Source organism: Leptidea sinapis, chromosome 3 (genome assembly GCF_905404315.1).
Source record: "Leptidea sinapis chromosome 3, ilLepSina1.1, whole genome shotgun sequence".
Lineage (NCBI taxonomy): Eukaryota > Metazoa > Arthropoda > Insecta > Lepidoptera > Pieridae > Leptidea > Leptidea sinapis.
Window position 1 is genome coordinate 15,739,078 of NC_066267.1, and position 21,961 is coordinate 15,761,038.

Sequence of the window (21,961 nt, forward strand, 5' to 3'; positions counted from 1 at the left end):
AAAGAAAGAAGAGATACAAACTGATAATATTCTGAAAAGTGATTCGTAATTGTAGGAGTGGTATGGGCCTGCCACACACTCGACGAGTGGCATGGGAAGTATTTTTTGGGCACCTTGTTTCTTGCCACAGCTTTCTCGTTTTTCTCTTTTCGCATATAAGGTTTCGTTTCTTCACCGGGAACTGAACATGCATTTTCCCCGACATAGAGATCCACGTTTATGTCTTAAGAGAGAGCTGGATGGCATTTATGAGGTCCCCGGTCTGTTTTTCTATTTAGATGTCGTTTTTGACCCACTTGCGCTTCTCACCACTTATAAGCATTACATGAAGAGCTATTATGATTATGAAGGGTACAATTCGCGGTGCTCCGTCTGTGTCTCTCACCAATGCACGTTATCCCTAGAGACAGTCTCTAACGTTTGTTTGTTTGACTACAAACCCGGGACCTCTAGTCCCGGGTTTGAATCCCGGTAGGTGCAAACATTTATATGATGAAAATGGATGTTTGTTTCCGAGTCATGATTGTTATATGTCTACCCACACTGCGTTCGATACAAAGGTATATTGTACGTTATGAGTTAAAAACCCTCAACCAGTTTCGAGAGAGTGCTTAACAGAGTGATTGGCATATAACTTTCCGGTTTACGAACATATGCTCCTCATTGCTTTGTTCGTTGTGTTGTCCAGACCAGGTGCCTTTCTGGTAGGGAATAAAAAAATTAAGTAACTTTTGACATAAAAGCACAGAATTTGGATAATATTTTTCAATAGTTAATCGTTTTTGATGGTTTAAGCTTTATAATTGCTACTTTAATCATGCTGTATAAGTACTGTTACTTATTTGTCTAAGTTATGGTCAAGTAGACTTTCCGGTACAAGTACATGTACATCTGTCAGAATCATTTAATATAAAGTATATAATATACCTGATCCACTCCTGAGATTAGTCCAAAATGATTTTTAGGTATTCTGCACGCGAAATCGAATCTACTGTATGGTAAAATTGCAGATTGTGACGGTTAAGTAGTTTTAAATTGAAGGGCACCTTGTTGATTTTTTTGCAACAGCTTTTTCGTTTCCCCTTTTTCGCATATTATAAGTTTCCATTTCTTCGCCGGGTTCATGTTTTTTCCCCGGCTAAGAGGTGCGCCGTGCTGTCTTGGGAGAGAGATGGATGGCATTTGTTAGAACGCTGCTCTCTTTTTCCATTGTTATTGGCCCTAATGCGCTCCTTTCCACTAATAAGTATTACTTGAAGAGTTATTATTATGCTAGTGCAGAAATACTCTTAATTGTTATTTTTCGTACGTTATACTTTATGGAGGATGCACGTCCTCCCGTTGCCCCAGTCTCGTCTGCTGCTTGACGTCTGCGTCTTGAGCTGATGAATTCAGCCGAGTGCAGTGACCAATACGTGGGGATCCCGTCTGCAGGAGGGGCAGCACTAGTCACCATCTGCAACCTCAATTACCGCGGGTATCAGGCACAAACTGTGTAACCTACAATGTGAACTACTGTAGTTTATTGTACCACACGTCCTAGAAAGATGCGCTCAAACAGTTTGGAGAGAGTCTTTAACAGTGTGATTGGCCTATAACCTTACGGGACGTCCTTTTTGTAAAGCTCAACATGACCTGTGTAGCCATGGTATTATAAGATAGAAGAGCATCTAGGTGTAACCGTCACCGAAACTCTACATTTAAGACATTCGCTTTAATGAGATACGGAGTAATTCCAGAACTCCCTCAGGATACTGCAATAAGAATGTTCGTTATCGACGACATATCTACTTCACTATATGCTCTCCATCTCGTGTCTTCATCGATGAAGGTACCGACTGCAATCTCAATCACCAAGGGTATAAGGTACAAAATATGGTAGCACAGTAGACTCAATACAAAAGTGAATAGTATCACACATCTTCGTAAGAATATCTCAAACAGTTTGAAGAAAGTGCTTAACTGATACCTTAGTCCTGTACATCCACTTCATTCCCACATCCACTCCTGAGATGAGTCCAAAATGGCTTTTTTGGTATGCTGCACGCAAAATGGACTCAACTTAGTGGTTTAATTTCCAACTGTGTTGTTCGAGTAGACGTTTTAGTCTAGGATTCCTTGTTTCTTGCCACAGCTTTGTCGTTTGTAACTTCACATGAATTTACATCTTCACATATTTTAAATGTGTCGGCTTTGATTGCGCAGTTCTCAGCGGGGTTGAAGCTGTTCATATACTAATAACATATTCCTTCTTGTTATGACTTACCGTCATCTCGATCACCATTAATGTGGTCTACAAAGTGGTGAAGTATAAGTTCTTAACCAAAATTTCTCCACTTACGGTATAGTGTATTGTATGACATGACTAAAATAGAGCCTCTCAAACAGTTTGGACGAAGTGTTTGACAGAGTCATTGGCCTCTAAATTTTCGGTTTTCGAATGATCTTTCCCAGTTTTAGTAGCATGATACCTACTAATTGCTTCGTTCGGTATTAGGTTCCGTTTGTTCATGCATGCATGACTACCTTGCTTACATACCAGACATCTGGAAAATGGCATGTGTGGATTATGCTGATGAAAATGCATATTGGAGTGTCTAAAGCTTACACTAGCATGTAACTAATTGCTTCGTTTGGTATAAGTTCCGTTTCTTCGCCGGGATCTATTCGTGTTTTTTCTCTAGCTTAGAAGTGCACTTTGCTGTCTCAAGAGAGTGATTGGGTGACATTTGTTAGAACGCTGCTTTCTTTTTTCATCGTTATTGGCCCTGTTGCACTTCTTTACACTAATAAGTTTTGCTGGAAGTGTTACTATTATGATATTGCAGAAATATTCTTAATTGTTATTTTTCGAACGTTATACAATATGGAGGGGGCGTGTCGCGGTCTTCTGTTTCCCTCTCACCGATACACGTCATCCCGTTGCCCCAGTCTCATCTTGAGCTGATGAATTCAGCCGAGGTCACAGAATTCTGAATTCAGTGACCACCACGTTGCAATCCCGTCTGCAGGAGGAGGTTTGCAACCTCAATTACCGCGGTTATCAGGCACAAACTGTGTAACTAACAATGTGAACTATACAGTAGTGTATTGTACCACACGTCTAAGAAAGATTCGCTCAAACAGTTTGGAGAGAGTCCTTAACAGAGTGATTGGCCTCACGGCTTACGGGACGTCCTTTCCGATTTTAGTAGCATCACTACTTCACTTGTTGTTTTGTCCAGCCTATTCCCACATCCACTACTGAGATCAGTCCAAAATGATTTTTTGGTATTCTGCATACTAAACGAAGTCCATTGGTTGGTTATGTGGAGTGAGTCCCGTTAGTCTCGTGTAATTGTAATGCATCTCCACCAGACTCTCCATTGCCATTGTTTTCCCAGTACTCGGTGGGCCGTAGAAGAACAAGTTGTTTTTCTTTCGAGTTCTTCCGTAGAGATGGTCCCTGGTTGCTTTTGCGAATGTGTAACAGTTGATATTGTTCGCGTCTAGTAATTGTTCCAGGTCATCTACTCCACCTTCTACCTTATTCCGAAGTCGTTTGCTGTTGGGTCCCTTTGCAGTGCGTATTCTTTGGATCTTTCCACTCGTTGTCTTGTGTTTTCCTGAAATACCAGTGTTTTGGAAATTGATATAGCTGTTTTATGTCGTTCGTTAAAGTTTCTGTTAAATTGGACTGCAATCCCTTCAGGCGTTCCGCATAGAAGTCTTGTTGCTTTCCCTTCGTCGAAAGCTTTGTTTTGACAAAGTTGAAGCACAAATTCTTGGTTTTCTCGCATAATTTGTATACGTCGGTTAGCAGCGTTGTTTCTTGTCTGCTGTGGAACGGCATACGTTTCAATTCCAAACTCATCGTTCGACTGTTCACACTGATCAAGCTGTTACTCAAAACCTGTGTGTGGCTCAGGTAAGTTTTCATTGGCCAAAGAAGCGCCGAAATCCAGTCGTTGCTCTTTTTGATTTCGTGTTGCGCCTTATGCTCGAAATAAACTATTTCCCCCTTCGGTACTTGTATCGTAACTGTGCGTGTTTTTAATTTGAATTCCCAACGAATGAGCGACGCACATTGCAACTTTTTTATCTTGTCTGGTGAGAATTTGTTTGTTTAAGTGTACGACGATCGGCGCCGGTAGTAATGTAGACAAGAAGGCACTCAATACATGCAATTTGACTACACTTATGCTCTTCGGATCGTATAGCTTTTCCAAATTTGCTATTATGGCCCCAGTTTTTGGCAGTGCTGATGTATATGATGTGATAATGGTCCCCTCTTGTTCATTTATGGCTAGCGATGACTTTCCAAGGAGATACCCTATTTCTCCCTGTGTGATATTTTTTTCTGTCCATTGTACAATCCATGCTGTCGTCGGAAAGGCATTCTTCGTCGCTGCTACCTTTTCTTCCATTTTCAGTCGTTTCGCTATTTGTTGTTTCTTCTTGGTTGGTGCTTGCTGGAACTGCGCTAGTGTTCTCTTCGTGCTCTCGTTCGTTACTTTCTCCGGTGTTGTCGTCTCCGTCAGAGATATCTCCTCTACTTCTTGGTTCGGGGGTATTTCCTCGTCCCTCCGCTGGCTAGAATCTCTTCCTTCTGGGTTTCGTCGTTATGATACGACTATTGACTCTCCGTTGGCTCCGGCGTCAAACTGATCATCTATCGTAGTGAGAATTCTTCTTCTAGTTCGGCGTCCAGTAAGTAAGTTTCCGGAATCGGGGAGCTCATTTTGTTCTTGCGGGATGTACTGTTCGATATTTATTGAGGTGATGATGTGGTAACTGTACATGTTAGACTGTGCCTTGTCGTTCCCGGCTGCCCGTTTTATACCCCGAATGCACCTGTTGGGTAGTTGCCCGCTGTGTATAGTACACAATTTGCGACATCGTGTCTGCTTTTGTATTTTAGGTCTATGGACATTGGTTGTCCTGCTGCCTGCAACTTCCATTGTTCAAACTGGTTGTCCGTCAACTTACATTCCATGAAGCATGCGTTAGTATGAATCAGACTGCAGAATTTGAATGACGACGATGGAGTGAGTCCCGTTAGTCTCGTGTAATTGTAATGCATCTCCACCAGACTCTCCATCGCCATTGTTTCCCAGTACTCGGTGGGCCGTAGAAGAACAAGTTGTTTTTCTTTCGAGTTATTCCGAAGTCGTTTGCTGTTGGGTCCCTTTGCAGTGCGTATTCTTTGGATCTTTCCACTCGTTGTCTTGTGTTTTCCTGAAGTACCAGTGTTTTGGAAATTGATATAGCTGTTTTAAGTCGTTCGTTAAAGTCGTCGCTCTTTTTGATTTCGTGTTGCGCCTTGTGCTCGAAATAAACTATTTCCCCGTTCGGTACTTGTAGCGTTACTGTGCGTGTTTTTAATATGAATTCCCAACGAATGAGCGACGCACATTGCAACTTTTTTATCTTGTCTGGTGAGAATTTGTTGTTTAAGTGTACGACGATCAGCGCCGGTAGTAATGTAGACAAGAAGGCACTCAACACATGCAATTTGACAACACTTATGCTCTTCGGATCGTATAGGTTTCCAAGTTTGCTATTATGGCCCCAGTATATGATGTGATAATAGTCCCTTCTTGTTCACTTATGGCTAGCGATGACTTTCCAAGGAGATACCCCTTTTTCTCCCTGTGTAATATTTTTTTCTGTCCATTGTACAATCCATGCTGTCGTCGTAAAGGCATTCTTCGTCGCTGCTACCTTTTCTTCCATTTTCAGTCGTTTCGCTATTTGTTGTTTGCCGCCGTCTCGCGGCCACCGCCAGGGCTTAACTAGGTACCGTTTACTTTTACCTAACTACCTACCTACCTAACCTAACCTAACCCAGATGGTTGAACGTAGTAACCTTACGAAGTTTGTAATGAACAATATAATATCTACTGCACTGTATGCTCTCCACCTCGTGTCTTCATCGATGGCAGATATATCTAAAGCACTCTTTAATTGAATAGTAGAACTGTCAGTTTTCATCTCGAGTCACAAGTTGTAGAGACAGGAATGTCTCAAGTTCGGCCGCGCTACAGAGCGCCGGACTGGGGCCATAACTCAGCACCAGGTATACACCAAGAAGAATCTGACTCCTTTACTTCCAGTCTATTCCCTCATTTGTTTCTTCTCCGGGAGCTGTTCATGCTATTTCCCCGGCTTAGAGGTGTTTGTTGCCGTTTTGAAAGAGAGCTGGATGGCATTTATTTAGTTCCTGATCTTGTTTTTGGCATTGTCATTATCTGGAAGTTAAAAAAACTCCTGAGTATCGTAAAGCTACTCAGGAATTTAGCTGATTGTCAACTGCCTAATTCAATTGCTGTATGTCAGTCAGTTATTACGTATTGCACAACAGTTTGGAGATGCGCTGCAAAATCGTATCTTATAAGAAAGAGCTCAACGAGCCTTTCTCATAGTTATGTGAGCAGCAGAGCGCCATAACTAAGCATCAGGTATACAGCAAGTACTTACAGACAGATAGTACTGCAGCATGCTTACCACAAGGGAAAGTGTATGACGGCTTTCTTCCAGGGCGCTGGGGTTCACCCTCCGAAGCAGATACTTCCAAACTCTGAAGCTAGACAGCCCCACCTCTGACTAGTAGTGACATCACAAATTCTAACTCAAAATAGCTAATAGTTCCGTTATAATACAAGTAATATAAATTATAATAAGCAATCCCAATATCATAAGTATATACAAGCTTGCTAAACATTAACATGCGTGCACTTTGTGTATAAATCCATGGAAAATACCTAAGATAATTTATACGCCTAGAAAGAGCCTCATGCCGCTAGGCAACCGATAAAAACAGGTCAAATTTATTAATTTAGTGTGCGCCATAAGATCTCTTACACTCGCGATTTATATGTGTTAGTATACGTGCAATATGTGCTCAATTGTTTTTGACGTTTTCACAGCTGCCACTATCTATCCAGACGTATAATTGATCTTAGGTAGATACGTTAAATAGTCTAAAACGTTTAGAAATATTTTGTAAGGATGACAGAAGCCACGTGGTAGTTCCGTAAGGAACATGCCAACGGAGGAGAGGCTGAACAAGAGGAGAATGTTCGCGACCGGAGTAGAGTCGTGGTCGATAGCTGCTCTATTGGAGACCGTCAGATATATTTTTTATATCAATCAATATCATTGGGGTCGATTTGATTACAAATAAATCTAATTATATAAATAATATCAGTGTTTGTCTGTTCATTCCTAAGCCACTTTCACAAAAAAATTGACAAACGAAACTGTTTCTAATGGATAAGGTTTATATATAACTAGTTTCTGCTGTACGTTTTAATGCGTAATGATCAAATGTTTTATATGCGTTCACTGTAATGTAATGTGGAGTCACTCAATAAATGTCTTACAGCAAATACGTAGTTATCATTTAATAATTATAAGTCCCCGGCAAACTGAATTATATTCACGCATTGAGCATATCAATTCCAATCTATCAGCCTCAGTATCGTAGCTTAAAAAATCTTCTTTGGCAGTGGATCAAATATTTCTTTTAAATATTGTATTTTTATACCACTTATAGAAATTAGAAAAAAGTGCTAGAGCACCCATTTGAAATAGAAATGCTTCAGGCTTAAAATAACACTGAGACCTTGTTGTATATCTAAATTATCATTATCATCGTACTAGCCGGAAGACGTCCACTGCTGGACAAATGCCTCTCCCAAAGATCTCTCCACGATGATCGGTCCCACACTACCCTCATTTTCTTTTATCTATTAGGAAGACAAACGAGCCTACGGGTCACCTGGTGTTAAGTGATCACCGCCGCCCACATTCTCTTGCAACACCAGAGGAATCACTGGAGCGTTGCCAGCCTTGAAGGAAGGAAAAACAAGTACTGTTTTTTGAAGGTACCTATGTCGTATCGTCCTGGAAACACCGCACAAGGAAGCTAATTCCACAGCTTTTTAGTACGTGGTACAAAGCTCCTTGAAAACCGCACTGTGGAGGACTATCATCCAACGAACTCCGGTGATCTTGACCAGGTCATCGGTCCATCTTATGGGGGGCCTACTAACACTGCGTCTTCCGGTACGTATTCGCCATTAGAGGACTTTACTGCCCCAACGGCCATCTGTCCGTCGAATAATATGAATTGTATCATAATTAAAATATATCCTGGTAGGCATGATCCACTCTCGCTTCGTATGGTATGGTATCACCAAATCAACACAGCTAATAAAGAGTGGGAGACTGTTAAAGATTCCGGAGCTATTACAAACGCAGTCAGTTGTGTCTATACAGGGCCGAACTAAGACCGGTTATCCAGTATGATCTAAAGATATTGTAAAAACCAATATATTTACTGAAATCGACTTTGACACACATTAAAACAAATTAATTAGCCCCAAACTAGGCATTGATATTAGTAGTATTGAAAAGAAATCATGAGTTGAATACAGACTCATTGTGAAAGACAATTATTATTAATTTATTAGTTTCGCTCACATTATCCTGTGGAGAACCAGCCTGTTTGCAAGCATTTTTGTCTTCCATGTTTATATAAATATGTTTAATAAGTGTTTGGAGTAAGCCATGTGCATGAAACACGGCTTTTATGCTGTGTTTTAATTACAATAAAATATGTTATATTTACAGGTATATACTTTATTCACAAATTGTTTTTATGAAAAATATATTTAAAAAATTGTTTCGTGAAAATACCCATAACATCCTCCATTCTTACGATAAATCGCGGTACGTTTTACCCGGTAGCGACAGTTCATATTGCATTATGGGGTGCGCCTTTTCCTTTTCAAATTTATGTTCAAAATAACGATCAAGAATCTAGATCCTTGTACTCTCCATAGATATCGTACACGTGTCCGAAAAAATAATTGTTGATAAACTTGGCTATTTTTTCTTTTCTTAATTAGGTTAATAGCCTTCCATATTTAAACTACAATTGTGTACAGTTCTGATAAAAAGCTGATATAAAGCCATAAAAAGGTTGAATTGGATAGTTACTGAAAATTAAAAAACAAATATTTAGTGGATATTTTATGTGTAGGACAGTTTTATTTTCAGAGAATAAAAAGAACTAGATGTCTTATTCTACGAATAACTTCAATGAAAAACTAAATACAATTATAAATAGGAAAATATTTTTTTGTAATAAAAAGTAAAATTTACTACGTTGATCTTTCAAATAGACGCTGGGTAGAATTTTTTTTATGAAAATAAGGGACGAGACGAGCAGGACATGCCATTCAGCCAATGGTAATTGAGACGCCCTACCCATTACAATGCAGTGCTGCACAGGATTCTCGAAAAACAAATACAATTGCGCCCGTCACCTTGAGACATAAGATGTTAAGTCTCATTTACCCAGTAATTTCACAAGCTATGGTGCCCTTCAGACCAAAACACAAGAATGTTTACACATTACTGCTTCACGGCAGAATTAGGCACCGTGGTGATACCCATCATCCAGCCGGCTTCCTGTGCAAAGGAGCCTCCCACTGGTAAAGAATAAGGGCTAACAACCAGTATTTCTATATATTTATCGGGGCTGAATATCTACTTCAAAGTTCAGTTGTCAGCAACTTTATCTATTTTCATCTTCAATGGTTCCATTTGAAGAAATTGAACATTTAAGTCGATTGGTATTTTAAAAGTTTTATAGGTACATAAAAGTCCCCGAACTTTTTCACACAGAGAAAAGAAGTAAAACCTTTAAAGATTCACTTTGAGGCCACGTGGTATTAAGTGAATTTTTTGTGATTCATATTTTGAGATCAAGAATCAAATACAAGAGAAACCGCACGTACAAAGCATTTCGTGAAAATGAAATTTCAGTTCCGTTTAAGAATATATATTTTAAAACTTAATTTAGTAGCTGCGAAAAAAACATTATTATAAAAGAAGCTTCAAACGCTTAGCCAAATGCTATTAATAGGTACCTACCTACACTCGCCACGCGTGACTTTGAGCGGGATAGCTTCGTCTAAAACAAATAAACCCAAGCGGACAGACACGCGCGGCCGGACAACCTTAATAATTACAGTAAGTAAGCTGTATTTAATATTAAGTTTTATTTTGTTTAGGGGTTGGCACCGACTTAAATCCTTTTAATATGTAGCATTTATTATATCTAACTTATAGTATTTTATTAATATTAAAGGTAAAGTTTGCATAAGAGGTGTATTAAATTAAATATTTAGTTATTTGATACTTTTCAGTTTTTGTAGTCGGTTTTTTTAAACGTAGTTTTTTTATAAACATAACTTACTTCTACATTTAAGAACTTCGACAACAAATACATCGTATTATATTCAACAGATAAAAAAGTTTGATGTAAACAATTATTTATCAATGCTTAAATTAAATTCTTAGTACAAAATCGATTAAGTAATATCGTTTAGTGTAATATATTCTGAGAACACGTGTTCAGATAACATCAAAGAGGTCAGCGAAGGGGTTGGTCCGGTGTAATATTTAGTATGACCGAAGGCCATAACTCCCTGCATTGCAGACACTACTGCAACTTATAGGGTACAAGTGTTAAGCATAGGGCGTCCTGAAATTTATGTTTTATTTATGATTCTTTAAATAGAACTGTAAACTAAAGACCTTTTGAAGGCAGATGATTTCGCATATCAGATATGACATTGAACGCAAAAAAAGAAACATTGGTAAATAACATGATTTGTAAGGTTTATCATGATGGCTTTTTAAATGGCAATCCAATGACTTCTATTTGCCGTTTGATGTTAATTGTTGCGACGAGTGTACAGTTGTACTAGTAGTTTCAAAGGCATTTATTTTCTAAAAATCTGATTCATTTACAATTCTTTTTAATGCCACTTCGAACACTACCACCGCAAATGGCGCCCTAAGAGAGTAGAAGCGGCGCAAGAAACTCTCCCAGCATTCGATTTTTACGCTCTTTTTAATAAAATTTACAATATTGTACTGTCATTGATATTGTTTTAAAATAATATATAATCATAATCTACTGCCAGGCTAGCAGATCACTTCGATATTCAGCTGTGTCAACATTTCAATTTACTTTTATTATAATGCCTGAACAGCGTCTGGGACTTTATTTTAAAAGTGTACATTTACCCTTAAAGCTATTTTATCTTATCTTATTTCGCCTTAGTCTTTTAAATTGGTTCCTCTTAATCATAAGTACATGTTAATCTGATATTCTGACGCAATCCTAAAATATCAATAAAAAACAAATAAAACAAACGAATTCAATATCGCTTTCGCTTATTAATTTTACCACAAAAATAGATCGAACAGTTATAGCTTTGATTACGGTTTTCCGTGAACGAACATTCGCTATAGCAATTTTCTTTCGATCATAAAACATACAAGTTTTGTTTATGTATTATAGCTTTATTTATATAAGTCGAGGTAGCAAGTGTATTTTTAGAACAATGTTGGTCTTATTATTTATAAATTTAAGGCGCAATTAATATGCTGATACTGATTTTTTTTTATTTTATTTAATTTATATTTATTTTATCCAAATAAATTATCTTTTAAACAACAAATAAAATTGAAAATGCCTGTCCTGCGTATTTAAAATGTCTGAGTTATAAAGTCACATAATATAACGTAAATAAATATTATTATTCGCCATATAAAACTAGTTAAATTATACAAAATTTTACAATGAACAGGGGTTTTTATTCAAATTAACTTCTATTAGCTTTAATGATATGAATAGCTACCTGTTATCTGTCTGGCTACGAATTAATAAAAGGATTTACGAACTATTTCCATCGGAAATTAAGGCTGAGATCTATTAGTTGATTTGATTTGATTTTACAGCTGAAATTATGCTAAGTTTGAGCTTAGATAGCCCAATTCAAAAGTTAAGTTCGCGTTTTATCACACTCAGCTGAGTTTAACGCAAGTAAAGTCTGAGCAAAGTCTAAGTACTCTCTATAGATCTCGGCCTTAGTCACTGCTTGTTCTAGACTTCTAGCCAAGCTTGATGGTTCGTACCTAGTGACAAGGTGCAGAGTTTTGCTTGGAAGTCTAAGGTGCATTTTTAATAGGTTTCACAACACGATCTAAGACAGTCTCTTGATACACCTTGGCTGAAGTCTTCCGACCACTTGTGGGGCTTCTTTGAAGATTACACTTTGACATTTTGCTTGCTGTAGGTGTCTTCAATTGTGAAATTTTTTCAACATTGAAGAGGATATAACTGTACTTTTCACCCGCTTATCAGGGCAACAACAAAGTCCAAGCGAGAATATTATTATCTCGCAATAATATATTATTATTAATTACATCATCGCATTAATATTAATGATATGTCTTTCGTATATCTATTATTATAAGCAAATACTAAGATTTCATATATATTTTGTTTGTAAACATTTATAATTTCAAATTCGTTACATTTAGATCTAAGCGGCTCTCTTGGTCGCAGATTATAAATTTATCTATCGTATCCAAACAGTATTCAAAGGTTCGCAAAATCTTGTATCTCTCACACGTAAAACACATCAAGACACAATGTGGTCACGTAATACAATGTGAAATGGACAAAACATTCTAGGATCAAATTCTGTGAGGTCCAGTTAACCGCAAACCGTTTGCTTGTGGTTGAGCTAAAGTACTAAGCAAGGGTTAGATGTTTTTGTTCAACCTGCAGTAAATCGTATTTTTTATTTGAAGTAGGTGCTTCACTTTAGTACGTCTTACAGAATTACATCAAATAAACTATCTACAATTCCTTGTATTTAAACAATAATAATAATTTATTTCTCTTAAAAAGATAGATTTACAGCAGCCGGCATACCGGAATCACCTTTTAGGCAAATAATGCCTGTACCAGGTGTCTCCACTCTTCCATTTCAGCAATGTGTTATTTTTAACAAAAGTTTTGTTGACATGGTAGTGAAATAATAAAAAAGTTATGAAATGAATATAATAAAGTGATGAAATGAATAAAAATTTACAATTTAAATATTTTTGAACACCTTAACAATACAGCGACATAGATTCACAATTAAATGTATGTACCTATGTGTGTGTGTGTGTTTGCGTGAGCTTTACTGAGTTCTTTCGATATCAGTAATATCTGCAATAGTTACGGAATCATCGCCTAGTCACATTTAACGATTACATCCTGTATAAAGTTCACACTTATACAAGTTGATCTAAAATTAGTCTATCAATACTTCAAATAAATTCATAAAACCATGCCTGTCTCCCAAAGGGATAGCTACAGATTACGGGTCCTAATAGCAACTGTCCGGACATATTGTCCCTACCGTCTGCAGCTCGCATTAATCTTTCATAAAAGCTCTCATCAAATATTTACTACATTAAAGATGCATGGATGGTAATGGACTTAAAGACCGTAAGAGAAATATATAAGTTAACGTGTGGAATATTTCTGTTTATAATTGCAGAACCAAACGGCTGTTTGTTCGTGTTGTAGCTGAACACTAGTAGATAAAAAAAAATGCATTATTCATTTACAATAAAATAAAGATTGCGGACCTTCTTACAAAGTAAGATCTACAGTACGAGAGTGGCTTTTACAATTAAGCTATGATGAAACCGAGAAAATTATCACCTCAAAGTTAATATAACTTTATATATTTAATTATGAATATTTATTTATAACTATTTGCTTTATCTATTACCATTTAATTTTATAAAGTTTCTTATTATAAGATAGGTATACTTTAAAGTCAGATAAATATTGTTTTAGTTGTCAGTTTTAGTTCTATTTCATTCATTATTAACATTAAAGTAAATTACATAGCAGACGGTAATCACTTTAAAGGTGCGAGCAATTTAATACATAAAAAGGTGCCTCTTTGTTTATGAGACTGAGACTGTAAATTTATTTTAGGCATGAAGAACATTGTATGTAATTATAATTAATAAAAAATAAATAAATAATACTTGTTATTACTTTTGTAAATCACAATTGTAATTGAGAATATTTATTCAACCAATAATAGTATTGTATTTCTTGTATTAATTCATGAAGAAGAACTTGAATTCATTGTGACGTGTTGTTTTAGCACTTTGCTCTTAGTTTTTAAGGTAAATTTTTCAAATTAAGCCCTACGCTTTGCCGATAAAGTTTAATTTACGTTAATAGACATAGTAATTATATCTACGTATATTAACAATTAAAGGCAGTTTGAACTTTCCGTTTTTCATATTTTTGTAATTGTTACTTTCTACGTCTTCATATTCCTTTTATTGTGAGAATGAAACCTCAGCTGCTCAATATGTAGAACCGATGACTGTTACCACCCGTGTTTTTGGTTTTTAGAATTCATATGTGCCTTTATTCGACGTTTAATAATGTCTAAAACGGTCTTATGATGAGCTTGATTGGTTGAAAAATGAGCCGGGGAAGAAAAGGTTCTATATTTAACACCGTAGGGTCTTTTGTTGCATACATTGAAATTGTGAAAGCGGGCAAATCTCACAATAAAGTAATAAAACAGTACTTTAACTTCGTAATAGAGCGCCCGAATCAACGCACGCACACATACACATGATTTACACGATCGCTAAGCAATCTTGGGAATACAAAACTATTGAATGCCACGTCACCGAGACTGCTCGCTGTCTGATTTACATTAGCTGCCCGCGCCGTCCGGCTGGTCAATCTTTTTGTATGTACCAATCCTAGCGCTCCATCCAGACGTAGGTATAAATTTATAGGAGACCGCTGAGTTGATCCGATCCATTAGACCGCGTGCAACGCACAGCAGCTCGAATTGTCGTGGACCAGCTCACTGTGAACGGCTGCATCATTTAGCATTGCGTAACGACATCGCTTCATTGTGAGTCTTCTACCGCATTTATCTCTGGGTATGTTCCGAAGAGCTATTTCATCTGATTCCTGCCGCCAAATTCCAACTGCGCACAACATGCCACAAGTTAGGATATAATCCCAACCATCTGGATGTGTGGCGGTCCTCCACAGTGCGGTTTTCAATTTTTATTGGAATTAAATTCCTTTTTTTCGGGACGATACGACATGGGTACCTTCAAAAGAAGCGCGTACACCTTCCTAAAGGCCGGCAACGCACCTGTGATTCCTCTGGCTGCAAGTGAATGTGGGCGGCAGTGATCACTTAACACTAGATGACCCGTACGCTCATTAGTCTACCTTTTCCATAATACGCTACTGTTCTATAATCAGTTTAACGTTACAATACCTATTGCCGTCGTGTGAACTTCATTTCTACCTGTCATGCCTCTATCCAACTTTTTATATAAATTGAATTCAAACAGCTTCTACGTCTTTTGAATTGAAAGTAAGCCCAATATTAAACAACTTTATGAAAGTTAGAAATAAATCGACACTTATTTGAATCAAACTTTTTCTATTTTCAACGTCATTGATTTTTGCAAAATTGACACCAAATAGTTCTTTATCTATACTTATATTAGAAAGAGGAAAGATTTTATTTGTTTGTTTGTTTACATTAAATAGGCTCCGAAACGATTGAACTGATTTGATTGATTTGGACATAGGCTATATTATATTTTCAAATAAATTTGGGATCCTTAATAAAACTCCAATAATGTAACTCAAGGTGTGAAAAATTACCTTAACTATTCTTTACATCACGTTTGCTGCAAAATGTATTTATGATAGAATAAAATAATGTAAATATAGGACTATGTAGACCACATCAGTATTAACAAAAAGTGTAGCATATTTTATAAGTGTTTCTTTATTTTAATAATTTAACAATATGTTATGTTTTTAAAGTGATAACACTCATTTCTAGGATTAATACACAAATAAAATTTGAAAAACAAAATTTTATCAACAATGCGGTACTCGAACCTAAGACCTGTCGCGTTCTGTGCGCGTTCTCTGCCAACTGAGCCAACCGTTCGAGTGACGTATCATCATAAAATCGTGTATGCCTTGTTCAACTCTCAGGTTGTGGCTTCATCTACAGGATCTATTTTACAGTTGATAATCTTCTCAACCCCAATATATGCATATTAGGAATTTTACTTGAGAGCTCATCTAAATCAAAACAATTTGTTATATTTTAAAGTAATAAAACCCACACTTCTAGGATTAATACGAAAATACATTTGAAAACAAAATTTTATGAACGATGCGGTACTCGAACCCACGACCTCTCGCGTTCCGTATGAGTTCTCTGCCAACTGAGCTAACCGTTCGAGTGACGTATCGTCATAAAATCTTGTTTTCTAATTTGCTTGTTACACTCTCAGGTCTGGGGATCTTTGGGGATCTTGTAACTGTCATGAGATGCATTCATAGTTTATTTGAAAGTATTATGCACGAAATCACGGACAAAAAGTAATGGGTTAATAAATAGTCTCATCACCTCCAAAGATTATGTAGAATGTATAAATTAATAATTAAAATTAAATAAAGACCAGTCACGATAGATCGTGATGATGAGAAGATTCAAAGCTGTAGATAAAACAAAAAGATGTTTCATTTGAAATGGTCGTAACTTCTTACAATACTCGTAAAACTTACTAGACGCGCGCCGTTAGGTGTACTCTTGAAAAAGTTAAATTTTCCCTTTGTCTAACAGATCAATTTAATTTATTACAGATAAGACCATCGAGTTTTAAGCTTTGACTTTTGCAATTGTGATTCATGTATGGATATATTATGATTTTATTCAAATTATTTATTAAAGTTCCTTCCACGACATTTTAAAAGATACAGACGTTTAAATAGGGCTTTCTACCTAGAAGCTAGAACCTACTTCTACCTAGTAGCATCTCTTTGGAAAGTCCAATTCTTCAACCATTTGAGATACTTCAGCTCACTGCAAAAGACATAATAAGATTCATGAAAAGAATCAATGTTAGCTGTGAGCTATAGTTAACAGTGGCTATCACAATAGATCACATTGGTCGCAGTGTAACAAGGCCTTAATGAACTGGATCAAAGCCACTTTACAAACCATAACCATAGAAGCTAGAATCTGTACAAATTACAATTGTAACCACAATTTATGAACGATGGGGGACTCGAACACATCACATACCAAGATTTACGAACCCATACGTCAGTCGAATGTTTGGCTCAGTGGAAGAGCTCTCGGACGGAACCGGATAGGTCGAGTGTTCGAGTACCGCATCGTTCATAAATTTTGGTTACAAATTTAAATTGTATAATTAATCCCAGAAGTGAAGGATATCACTTTAAAAACAACAAATTATTTATAATCTGCATAATATATTGTCATCTCGTGGTAGAGTTACATGCTCGTAATATAACATTGAAATATAATGATCTTTGAAACAATACCCGCCTTTAATTGAAAATAATATGTTCATAGGCAAACATGTTTGCTTCAGAAGCGTCATTAGTCAAAATGCGAAATTTTGTAACAAATAATACATTTCGTATAGTTTCTTTAATGTTAATTCTAAAGTGCCCTCTTCATTAACTTCGTGAACAGCCACTGGTTCTGGACTAACCTGTTAATTGACCATAATCTTCGTTATGTTCAAAGAATTGGCCACTGTTCAGCATCTGTTATAGGACCTACAAGGTCTACCATTATGTCGATATTCTTTGCAAATCTAAGGCATGAGATGTACACGCCGTTATTGTTAACACAAAGTTCATGCCAAGCTCGTGTTAAACCTACCACCATCTAGTACTCGATTCATGCTCACAATTTATACAATCCTTTTACATGAACACTTTGAGTATGTTACGTAGAGAATGCGTGCGATCGACTGCTTCTAAAACTGTTATAACCATAATGTTAACACCAGGAACAAAAATTTGCTTATTATGCCTACTACTCGGCTAAGTCGAGTTAGTAAGTGTTTTGTGGGCAATGTAAATGCTTTTACAACAAGATCCGAAGTTTGGCTCAGGCCATTTAAATTATAAATGTAAAAAAAGAAGAAGCCTGCTAAGCTTAAGTCCGTTCTTCCAAGGTCTGAGACATTAAGGCGACACTAAATGCCGGCGACCTTGAGCGATATGAGTCCACGGCTCCTATAAAACAAAGCCAATATTTTCAAAATTCTTGCGTCGTAAATTTAACATTTTAACAGGCGCAAACTGTTTAATTGCTTGCAATCCTCATTATTGATTACTAATCTGAATAAATGTAGCTACATAAAAAAGTAAAATCTATAAGAACTTTTATGATAGTAGTAAACGAAACAAATGCATGATGCCGAGAAAAAACTTGTTTAACTGCAAAGAAAATTGATAGATCATAATAGCTCTGGAGTGCTAACTTTGAACAACAAAAAGCATTAGTAACCTACAAGTAAGACTTAAGGGTATGTGTAACATGATAAAGTAGTGTTCATAGCTCCAAATGCTATATTTTCACCACAAAACTTGTCTAAAAACACCATGTTTGCGGGTTTTCTGTTTACCCTTCGCTTTAATTTCCGAATGGGTGCTAGTGTTTGACTTTCAGTCACTAGTACCCATACACATACCCACATGAGTGGTTTCATATCATAATAATATGAATAAAAATACTTGAATTTGAAATAAAAATTTCATTCATTTCAGAAAACAATCTTTATCATCTTTAGTGATGCTATAATGTATTCATTTTAATGCCAATACAATGTTCTATCCATTTCTTTGAAACACTGAAGACATATTATCTTTAGAACTATAAAAATATAGTAAAAATACAATGTAGAAATAACTAGTCGTAAAGTGTTGTTGTAGAAGTTTACGAGTGGTCCCTAAGTTTTATAATGGAGATAACTTATTCTTGTTGTTGTTCAGGTAGAAGGCTGCCGTTTTTGAAGTTATACTTCTTTTGGCGCGTTAGGGATAAATCATCAGACTGAAATTTTACGATGCACGCGCACACCGTCACGCAAATTCGACACCCTGACGTTAGCTGGTCAAATAGACCATTTGTATCAAACGTCAGCTACCATCCTCTTGCAACAAATATGTGTACTGAACCACAACCAATTGACGAGAATTTAAAATAAATTTCAATATGTAATTTCAATTTATATACAACTTTTCAAATAAAAAAAAAATCTCTCTTACAATTGTATAAAATTCATTTAATGATATTGAATAACATGTTATTTAACTAAATTATTCGATATAAAAATATTTTCATTGGTTGCATTTAATACCATCTTTATTACAATATTGTTTTTTCTATAAATGACGTAAAAATATTCGTCGTGACGTAGCACGAAGAATATTTTTTAGAATTTTTGTTTATTTACACCAAATAAGGATTATTTGGTGCGGATATGCATACACACACTTTTTTCGTCTCCTCGCTGTTAAAAACTTACAAAAAAACTACACAACGGTGGGATTCAAAAACAAAGGATTAAAAGTGACAGTAATACCTTCCATCCATATTTTTAATGGGCAAAGAGAATCGTATTTAAATGATCGTATTATTTTGCAAAAACAACAAAGAATAGAATCTCTATGTTCATCTATTTGAATGTATAATCCTCTTTCTTTTCAACATAAAATAAATTAAATCGATGGATATGTTTGGAATATATAAATATAAATATTTTCGCTGCTATTACAAAAAATTTGGAGTCGACCTTACGGCTTAAATTGAGTTTATCTTTTTCTTTTACAAAACAGTGTTTTTAAAACTATTTCGCTATCGGTATGTTCTTGTTGAAACACAGCAAATAATGTTTAAAATACATGATTTTACTCTGTTATTATTTTTACGTACGCTACATAAAACACAGCGCCGTGAAGGTTCTTAGTGTTAATTAAAATAGCATTAAAAATTGTGAATACAATTCGTGTCTCTTGAACTGCAACAATGCTAAGCTTCAAGAACTTTAAGTATTATTTGACCTGAATTCAAATAATTCTCTGTTTATGACAGTGTTACTTGGGAACGAATATTACATCCAGGGCCGTATTCAGATTTATATGTACATCAAAAACAGCTAGCAATAAATATATTCATATGTGAATCGTTACAATTACATTTATGGTTTGTAATTGTAATTAAAAATATTATTACTTAGTATTTCCTTTGATAACACATTTATTTATTTAAAATACAAAACTACTATCTCGACTCTTGTCAGCAACCGCAGTTCTTCTCGTCATCCTGTGTTGGTCACGAAACGTCAGGTTAAATAAATAATCGTAAACATATAACTTACCTAAAAACCTAATATAAAATTAACATTACAAGTACACGCGTTGAATCCATTATGAAGAATAATTTTTATTTATGAAAATAAGGGACGAGACGAGCAGGACGTTCAGCTGATGGCATTTGACGCCCTGCCCAATGCAGTGCCGCTCAGGATTCTTGAAAAAAACCCAAAAATTTCTGAGCGACACTACAATTGCGCTCGTCACCTTGAGACATAAGCTGTTTAGTCTCATTTGCCCAGTAATTTCAATAGCTACGGCGCCCTTCAGACTGAAACACTTTATTACTTACACATTACTGCTTCACGGCAGAAATAGACGCCGTTGTGACCCATAATGTAGCCGACAACCTGTGCTATGGAGCCTCCCACTGGTAATTTAAATAAATATTACTAGTTGTTATGTATATATTACTAATTGTTATGCCGTTTGTTCTAAATGTAATAATCTTTATGTAATGGTGTTAGTGTTCAAATATATAGTTGGAGAATACGAAAGTAAATGACTTTAACGGCCTGCTCATATACTAAATTCAAATTTGTATATTTTGATTCCATGTACGATTTTAAATCACATATAGAAAGTTATTAACCACTCAAAAATAAATGCCCCATAGCTGAGAAGAACGGGCACACGGAACTCAGCGGACTCCTTTTATCAAATAGAATTTCGATACAAAAAAATGTATTACTTAAAGCTGTTCACACAAGGCAGCTTTAATATAAAAATGCACATTATAACCACGATATATCTCATTACATCTTTCCATAGATATCAACAGAAAACCACACACGACTGCTATAATGTATATTCACATCTTGATTTCTTAAGCAATCAGCTTTCAAATAAAAATAGGATCATCTAAATCGGTTCACCCAGTCCAAATTTTTGAGGTAACAAACATAAAAAAATACAGTCGAATTGAGAAACTCCTCCTTTTTTGAAATCGGCAAAGAAAACATATAAGCTTTAGTTTCGTTAACTAGTATAGTTTAGTTGAGAGTTGTAAATGCTTAGAGAAACAGTCTGAGTCACGAGTAACACGTTTCGAAATTTACCGTGTCTAATAATGAGCTTATTCATTGGTGAATAAACCTTTACGAAAGCCCGTGACATCCGTTTCCGCTTGAGCTAAAGTTCGTTCCAATCATGTTAGTGCTTGGCTTATATGAAGCACGTTTAATAGTTTTCTATAGATGTAAATATTCAAAGATTTTTCAGATTGTATAGTCACACGTGCCATAAACCTTTTACCAGGCTCCTTTGCAAAGCTGCCGGCTAGATTATGAGTACCACAACGGCGCCTATTAGCAGTTATGTGTTAATATTACTGTGTTTTTGGTCGCCGCCGTAGCTAGTGAAATTACTGGGCAAATGAGACTTAACATCTTATATCTCAAGGTGACGAGTGCACAATAAAAATCAGTTTCAGACATGTTAATGTTTCTAGTGCGTGTTTGAGGATGTGCAAGAGGTATTATGATACCTACTTCCTTTTCAAGTCGGCCGAAAAATATAAAAGGTCAAATGCGGTAAGTAACAAAGGCATAAAGAAAATTTATTTTCTCAAAATTAATTCGTTTAGTATATTTTTATGTCACTTCAACACTACCACCGCTTTGGAAACAAATGGCGCTGTGAGAGAGAAGAAGTGGCACAAGAACTCTCCCAGGATCCTTTTTTGCGCTTTTTATTAGGAAAATATACAATATTGTACGGTAATTGTTATCGCCATAGTATAATCATAAGTATGTCCCAGGATTTACGAAAGAGCCATTTTTTAATAAAACATTTCAATTTATTCATGGATAATGTCTGAACATTGAGTGGGACTTT